Source organism: Myotis davidii, unplaced genomic scaffold (genome assembly GCF_000327345.1).
Source record: "Myotis davidii unplaced genomic scaffold, ASM32734v1 scaffold290, whole genome shotgun sequence".
Taxonomy (NCBI): Eukaryota; Metazoa; Chordata; class Mammalia; order Chiroptera; family Vespertilionidae; genus Myotis; species Myotis davidii.
In genome coordinates this window covers 4,161,052-4,170,133 of record NW_006285049.1, presented here as the reverse complement: position 1 = coordinate 4,170,133, position 9,082 = coordinate 4,161,052, and positions in this window count along the sequence as shown.

Here is a 9,082-nt window from a genome sequence, read left to right as displayed (position 1 = left end):
CATTCCTCAGCCCCTGATGAAGAGATATGTGAATTATCTAACTCCCAGAGTCCTGCCCAGGCAGATCCTCTGCCCTGCTGTCCTGCTGTAGTAATACCCCATACAGACCTTTGTTCTAGAACACTCACCGCTGTGGTGTAGCTGTGGATATCCTTTCCTTCCAAAGGCAAGACTGGCTTCTTTTGGAATGTCCAGCCTTTAGCACTGGGCTCAGTTCATGTTTTTCAAAAGAATGAACTCCAGCTTTCTAGCCTGAAGATACTGGAATTCTTAGTGTAACATGCACAAAGGAAACCCCAAACTGCTGAAAATTTCCATTATCCTTTGCACAGTGAGACACTCAAATGGAAGAGCTAATCAAGGAAGGGAGAGATCTGCGAAGATAAGGGCTGCTGTTTTGGAGGCATTTGGCAGGATGTGGAATCTGATGACAGACACTCCGCTTGCTAAACAAATGTTGATAACCACAAGGCAAGGCAGAGGACAAAGGTTGTAGGAGCAGAGGTGAAGGGCACTGTTGGTCACACTGGGATCTGGCATCTGGCTCAGGGGCACCCCCACCCCCCTCCTCCCCAGCTGCCACCCAAAGGCATGTAACCTTCAGAACCATAACGGTTAGTTTATTTTCCAGAGCTGTCCTCTGGGATGCTCAGCTCTGTTCGAGGGAGTCAGAGGATCACAGCTGACAGTGCGGGGTGAGCGTGCAGAGGGCTCAGAGGAGCCACGAGCGTAAAGATTTAAAAACGGGAGAATGTTGAAGAAGAAACTGAAGGGTGGCTTCATGATCTCAGGTCTCAGGTATTTGAAATTCACAGAGAATAGTGATTAGTCTTTTCCAGTTACTGGAGCACAAAGAACAGGAAAATTGTTTTGAACTGGATCGTAAAGGCTTCTGAGTTTGATGGGGCGAATGAGAAGATTGCTGAAACGATCTTCCTATACTCCTGTCATGTTAACTCTATTAGTTATAGATAGTTGGTCACTTTTCGCATTCAAGTCACTCCGACACTATTGTTTTCGCAGACTAGACACTTGATCTGGAGCAGGAAAGGGAAGGGAGCTCGTGACACAGATTGCGCACCTGCTTCCAGCAGGCTCTGGGTTTTCCTGCCTCCCTGAGTTGAAAACATCATCCCATTCAATACCCAAGGGGTAGGTATGATGATCCCCATTTATTTGTGGGGAACCAGACCAGGAGCCCTCAGGATGACAATCATAGGTGGCAATCCTAGGTCTGTATTATGTGTTCCTTCAGTCCTGAATCTGTGTGACTCCAAAGTTCTGGCTTCTAATTTATCTGTAAATGGATTGAATTTAGTGTCTACAGAGGCTGTTTGGATGCCTCCCTCTCTGTGAGGCATTTCCGACGGGCCCATCCCAGGTCCTGAGAGCCTTTCCCTCTAGAACAAGTGCACTTTTGATCCAGTTTGGCACTTGTATGTCCAAAACAACCACCTATTACCTCTCAGTCTGGATACAACATACTTATAAAGCAGCAAATCTGTAAGGCATGCTCTCTGGCATAGCAAAAAGAAAAAAAAGAAAAATACATTCCAATATAATAAAGATACAATTTGAATTCCCACAGCATGCCTTTGGACTGTGCACAGGGAAGGCAAGCACAGATGTGTGCCATATACACGCACATCAGGATCATAGCAACGTGAACGGTCCCCATCCAGGTTAAAGCTGCTGGTGGCCAGACCTTCCTGTCCCTGATGTCTGCTGTGCCTCATCTGTTTCTGATTATAAGTGTTACATGCCAGCCATTGTGGATATTTTGGAAAATTGCGCCCTAACCAGTTTGGCTCAGTGGATAGAGCGTCGGCCTGCGGACTGAAAGGTCCCAGGTTTAATTCCGGTCAAGGGCATGTACCTTGATTGTGGGCACATCCCCAGTAGGAGGTGTGCAGGAGGCAGCTAATCGATGTTTCTCTCTCATCGCTGTTTCTAACTCTCTATCCCTCCCCTTCCTCTCTGTAAAAAAATCAATAAAATATATTTAAAAAAAATTGCAGCTGAAACAAAATTCACCTCTAATGCTACTGCCCAAACATAAAACAAACATGAATACTTTAGTGTGCTTCTTTCCAGCATTTTAAAACACAGATGTAATTTAATATAGTTTAGACATATAGTTTCCCGCCTTTTCACTTACCTTGCCTCATAAGCATTGTGGTAAAATACACGTAACACAAAATTGACCATTTTACCCATTTTCAGGTGTACAATTCAGTGACATTGAGTACATTCACAATGTTGTACAACCATCACCACTATCCATCTCCAGAACTTTTTCATCATCCACATTCCCTATACTTAAAATAGTTAAGTTAAACATGCTTCACAGACCACATTTAATAGTGGTATACTTCACCATATAGTATTTACTTGAAAGCATTTCTCGCAAACATTCAACAGGTAACTTATTTTGTGATCCCTGCAAGGTAGATTTTTATGGCTAAGGCAGTGAACAAAACATGGTTTTTGCCTTCTGGGACCTTAAATCTGGTGGAGGAAATGGCCATCAGCAGGCAGTTTGAGTCCTGGAGAGCATGTAGTAGGAGAACCTTGCAGTATAATTTCCATGATCATTTATTGATTATTGCACATCTCGTGTGTAGCAGATTTTTTCCTTTTAAATAATGCAAGATATTTGTAGGTATAAATATATGTTCACATTTCAGATTATTTATGAAGATGGCCAAAAAAAAAAGTGTCATTACTGGGCTACTCGTTGTACAGGGACAGTTGGGGTGTGCTTTGGAATGCTGGTTACCGTTACCCACGGCGCCATTCTCCAGATGAGGAACTGCTGCCCCCAAACATTTTCTTTGCCTTTTACACCTGATGAGCTCTATTAACCTCTTTTTTTTTTATAAATGTGTATCTAATTTGCATTGAGCAGGAGTGTGGGAAGAGCAAGGGAGGGCAGAGACAAGGGATCCCGGCTGAGGTGGACACTGTGTCACAAGTATCCTGTCAACTGCCCAGCTGTTTGTATGTTTCCAGGCTCTGGTTTGACCCCTGCTTTAGGGCTGTGCTCCAGTGCATGCAGACTGAGGGCTGAGCGTGGCTCCCTTCTGTGAAATTCCAGGCGTGGGAACTCGAGGCCCATTGTGAACTAAAAGTAGCCTCAAAAAAAAAAAAAAGTCTGTTTATCATTTAAACAGAAACTCCATCTATTATCAGAGCAGGAAGAGACCTCAGAGTGTCACACAATCTCCTCTGTTCAGATGGAGATTCTGAGGCTTACAAAGCTAAGAAATATTCTGAAGGAAACCAGTTGGATAAACAATCAAAGAGGGATTAAAACTCGGGTCTCTTGATTTATCTGGTGGTCACCCCTTGACCTGCCTGAGGTTGTCTTGGCCTTTGTTCTTCTGTTTACAGGAATTCATTTCTTCTTTTCACTTTTAAATCCCTGGTTTTATTCGCTGCTGTTTGGTTCCGTGATGGTACTCATTTTCAGTATTGAACACCATGCTTGTGCTGGCTAATGTCTGTCAGCCATCATCACGTTATGCCAGTGTGTTGCATGCCTATTCCATGTTTGTCCTTAGCCTACTAATTTGTTTGACTTCTGACTGCTCTCTTTATCTTGGCCCCATTGGTGACTGGAAGGTTTCTGTTGACTGTGGCCAAAGTAATCAGTAACGTCTTATTTTGCTTTCTTTGCTCTCTTCTTGTTAGTCCCTTGGGGTAATTTTGTTGGGTTTTGTATTTTTTTAAAATTAATTTTAACAGGTAAGACACCCTCCAGTGATACAGTTAATGTGAAAACCTGGTCCAGGGCCAAAGAGGAAATAGATTTTAAATAGATCCTTGGTGTTGAGAATAGGAATATTAGCATAGATTTCTGATGTATTCATTTCATGATAGCGGGTAGATAATGGTTAGTTGGTAAAGCTTTACCATGGATACATGTGACTATCTTTATGTAAATGTGCCTAAACTATTTTTATGTGTAGTCAATCTTCTAAGATCAAATTTACAAAAAGAAAAAAGTTAGGATTGTTTTGTGTTAGACAAAGTGCCATAGTCTTCAGTAGAACTTTATGTCTACATAATGACTCTAAATATAGGACCATGGACCCCTGATAATAATTAGAAAAAGGAACTTAAAAAGCAGAGCACCAAATTTGGTCTGAGGCTGTCAACCCCAATAGGAAGTGGTTGTTATGCAGTTGAAAAATCCTATAGCTTAGTTTCTATACAATTTCTGATAATCAGAATCTCAAAATAATTCAGGCCCTTTCATTTATGAGAGAAAGGAACAATTTCTCATTTATCTTGAGTGTTTTATGTTCATAATGTCATCCTTAATGAAAAAGGCAGTGGCATTTTCATTGTGAAAATAGTTTTCCTGAATTCATACCTGAGTCTGCTATTCCAGTGTTTCAAAACCAATTGGCATTAGCCTGGATAGTTATTTTTATACAAAAGCAACTTAAAATTTGATTTTGGAGTGTCTTAATTTTAAAGATCATTTCAGACATCTGTTCCTCCTGTGTTTGGTATTAACCAAAGATCTAAGGAATAGATATAGCAAACTCCACTTCCCAGAAAGATGGGTAGCCACTGTCATTCTGTATTCAGAGGACTTGAAAGCCCAGAGAGACACACCCTGGCTATCATCATGACAGTTATGTTTTTTAAGTGCCCAGCAGGCCATGTGTTATGTTCCATTTGGTATTCATAACAGCCCTGTTAAGAGAGGCTGGGGTGATGCCCATTTTCCAGATTAGGAAACTGAGATTTTTCTCAACTAATAATCTGGTTAACATCCTGATGCCCCTTGATTGATTGGTTTTTGTCATTCTCATCACCCCTGCTCTATTCTGAACACCACAGCTGGTTCCATCCATGTTCTTTATAACATTATTTTTCCGAAACTCTTTCAAGATTCCACCCTGCATAGGGATAAAGCCCAAACTTCAGTATATTGAGGTTGGCTCTATTTCTTTAACCTTATAGCCCTATATCCCACAACCTTCTTCCTTTTAAAATTTTTTTATCTTATTTTTTAAAATTTCTTTATTAAGGTATTACATGTGTGCTCTCATCCCCAATTGTCCCCCTATAAAAAATTTCTTTATTAAGGTATTACATATGTGCTCTTATCACCTCATTGTTCCCCTACCCCCCAACTCATGCCCTCACCCCCCTGTTGTCTGTGTCCATACAACCTTCTTCTAAGAACATGAAGTACATACCTACCTTAAGGTGATTGATACTGTGTACTTTCCAACCTGTTCCTCTGCCCCAGCATACCTCCTTTGCCAAGCACTCTGCTAGAATCTTAGGGAGGCAGTTCTTGCCTTCAAACCTTTACGCTTAGTGGCAAGACAAACCTGGGCATAAATCACTTCTCCTTATGTAGTTATTACAGTATTATTGACTATATTCTCAGTGCTGTATGTTACATCCCATGACTGCTTTTTAACTCTCAATCTGTACTTCTCAATCCCTTCACCTTTTCACCCAGTCCCACAACCTCCCTCTCCCTTTCTGGTAATCATCAGCCTGATCTCTGTATTTATGAGTCTGTTTCTGTTTTGTTTGTTTGTTTATATTATTCATTAGACTCCACATATACGTGAAATCCTATGGTATTTTGTCTATCTCTGACTGACTTATTTCACTTAGCATAATACCTTCTAGGTCCATGCTGTTGCAAAGGGTAAGATTTCATTCTTTTCTTTTTTATTAACCTTGGATTTAATTTTCACCTTAAAAGCCTTCAAATTGTTTAAATCCACTGAGCCAAACCGGTTTCGGCTAACCTTGGATTTAATTTTCAACTTAAAAGCCTTCAAATTGTTTTGAAACCAGTGATGACTGACTAAAGCAATGCAATGAAATGCATTTAGGTTTCACCTTTTTCAAGTAAAGGTTTGAGGCAATTTCCAGCCAAAAACATGCATTAATAAAATTAACAGGTTAGAAATTAAAAAAACAACAGCAACAGTACCCAAGGAAAAGAAAACAGCAAATACAACTATTCCGTGCTTTATGGTTCTCAAGATTGCTGTGAATGAGTTGCCAGCACTGCCTTGGTATTCCTGGCAAAGTATAATTGTTCTCATTATCACACAAAAATAGTAAACCTCTACCTATGAAATGATGTAGAAGAAGCCCACATTTTCTTTCTTTTGTTAATATTAAGATCAAGGTAGGGTCAACATTGATCTCTGCCCTTTTTGGAATCCTGAAGCACTGCGTGTGCTAATCTAAGTGCTACCCAAGACCAGCAGCCGTGGTGTCACCTGGAAGCTTCTTAGAAATGGAGACTCTTAGGCCCTACCCCAGACCTGCCAAGTACTATTGCATTGTGTGTATGTACCACCACTTTTTTTATCCATTCGTCAATATTGGTGGGCACTTGGGTTGCTTCCATACAATAGCCACGCTATTTACAATAGCGTGGCTATTGTAAATCCTATATAATAAAAGGGTAATATGCAAATTGACCCTCACGGCAGAATGACTGGTTGCTATGATGCGCACTGATCACCAGGGGGCAGATGCTCAATGCAGGTGCTGCCCCATGGTGGTCAGTGCGCTCCCACAGGGGAAACTTCGCTCAGCCACAAGCCGGGCTGATGGCTGCAAGCACAGCGGCATCAGTGGCGGGAGCCTCTCTTGCCTCCTCAGCAGTGCTACGGATGTCCTACTGATGGGGAGCGGGCGTAAGCCGCAGTCAGACATCCCCCGAGGGCTCCTGGGCTGCCAGAGGGATGTCTGACTGCCAGCTTAGGCCTGATTCCCTGGGGAGTGGGCTTAAGCTGGCAGGTGGACATCCCCCAAGGGTTCCCTGACTGTGAGAGAGTGCAGGCCGGGCTGAGGGACCTTCCCCCACCCCGAGTGCATGAATTTTCATGCACTGGGCCTCTAGTAACTCTATAGTGAACATAGAATAGGAATGCATACATCTTTTTTAATTAGTGTTTTGGGTTTTTTTCAGATAAACCCTTAGAAGTGGAACCATTGGGACATAAGGCAATCTTGTTTTTAATTTTTTGAGGAACCTCCATGCTATTTTCCATAGTAGATGCGCCAATCTGCATTCCCACCAATAGTGTATGAGGGCTCCCTTTTCTCCACATCTTTGCCAATACTTGTTGTTTGTTGATATATTGATGATAGCCATTCTGTCAGGTGTGAGGTGATATAGTTCATTATGGTTTTAATTTGCATATCTCCAATGATTAGTGACATTGAACATCTTTTAATATATCTATTGGCCATCTCTTTAGAAGAATTTAGGTTCTTTGCCCATTTTTTAATTGGGTTGTTTGTGTTTTTTGGTGTGGAGTTGTCTGAATTCTTTATGAATTTTGGATATTAACCCCTTATCAGATGTATCATTGGTGAATATGTTTTTCCATTCAGTGGGTTGTCTTTTTATTCTGTTGATTTCTTTTGCTGTGCAGGAGCTTTTTATGAGGAACACTTTGTAAAGTATATAAATGTCTAACCACTGTTCTGTACACCTAAAACTAATACAAAATAATATTTAATAAATAATGGGAAAAAACTTTTTAAAATTTTTAATTAAAATATCAGCAAGTTAAATGAAAATGATATAAAAAAGGAAAGGGGGGTTACAATATTTCTATTAAAATAATCTTATTCACATATTTTTTTAAATCACTTCTCCTTTACCTTTATTACAATTCTAGATTGGTGTAGAGTTCTTGCCCTTGGTGGGACTTTCCCCAATTACTCAAGGCAGATCCTGCCTTCCTCTGAAAGCAGCCTGGGCTGGCATCTTCAGGTTTTGATCTTCTTTTCCTGTGATTGGATCTTAACCCACTCTTTGGTTATAGACTCCATAGGCAAAGTTGGGATTTTAATGTATCTTTGATCTTTAAACTCTCATATTTAAAGGGAAGATTGACTAATTCGTAAAAATCCATAAAATTTTGCAAAGAAAATGTTAGCCTTGGACTACCATACTTTTGATGCATTGTATTGTGTTCTGAGACCACATGTGTTAAAGTATAAAATATTAGGCTGGCACACATATATAGCATGTCATTTATTTTTCTGGATGTTTAAACCCTGGTGCCAAGTCTTTTTAAAAAATCAAGTTATTAATATTAATACACCTTCCTTTTCATTAGTTATCAGCATGAGAAGAAAACCTTTTGAATATAAGCCAAGCCTTAAAATGGCACCAATAAATAAAGTATCCTGGGCTCTAGCCCTTCACGTTGTGGGATTTGTTAAAATGACCATAAAAAATAAATGGTGTGAGCAGAAAGAGTCCTGAATCAGGAAGTAGGAAACCTGTTTTAGTCCTGGCTGCATCCCTTAGCAGGTGACCTGATGTCATCAGAAGCACGGTGAGCTCCGAGGAGACCATCTGCATCATTGCGGACACAGCGGGTTTCTGACCCAGCAAAGACTCATGGGTGCCTCTCTCCATGACGTTAGGTGAATTTTACCCATGTATTTATTTATATGCTCTGTTAGTTGGCTAGGGCTACCGTAACAAAACACTCACAGACTGGGTGGTTCAAACAGCAGAAATTGATTCTCACACAATTCTTGAGGCTTTACTAGGTGTACTGGTTAATAATGCGAATTTTGTAATCAAAGAAAACACAATAATTTCAAGAGAAACATCAAAAGTGTTTTATTCAAAGTAATGTCCATCACTAGCTACACATTTCCCCCATCTTCCAGGCAATTTGTGGATACCGTCCCAATAGAACTTTTCTTGTTTTGAGGCAAATCATTCAGAGACCCAATTTTCCACTTCGTATGTTTTGAAGTGCTGCTCAGAAAGTGTGTGTGCCATCAATCGGAACAAGTGGTAATCTGAAGGAGCAAGGTCTGGTGATTACCGTGGGTGGATTAATACTTCCCAGGCAAGATCTTTTAACGTGTCTTTAACTGTTTTCGAAGTGTGTGATAGTGTGTTATCATGAAGCAAAATTACTTTGCCGTGTCTTCTGGCACATTCTGGTCGTTTCATGATCAAAGCATGGTTCAAATTGATTATTTGTTGTCGGTAGCGATCAGTATTAATGGTTTCACCTGGTTTTAGAAGCTTATAATACACCACACATTA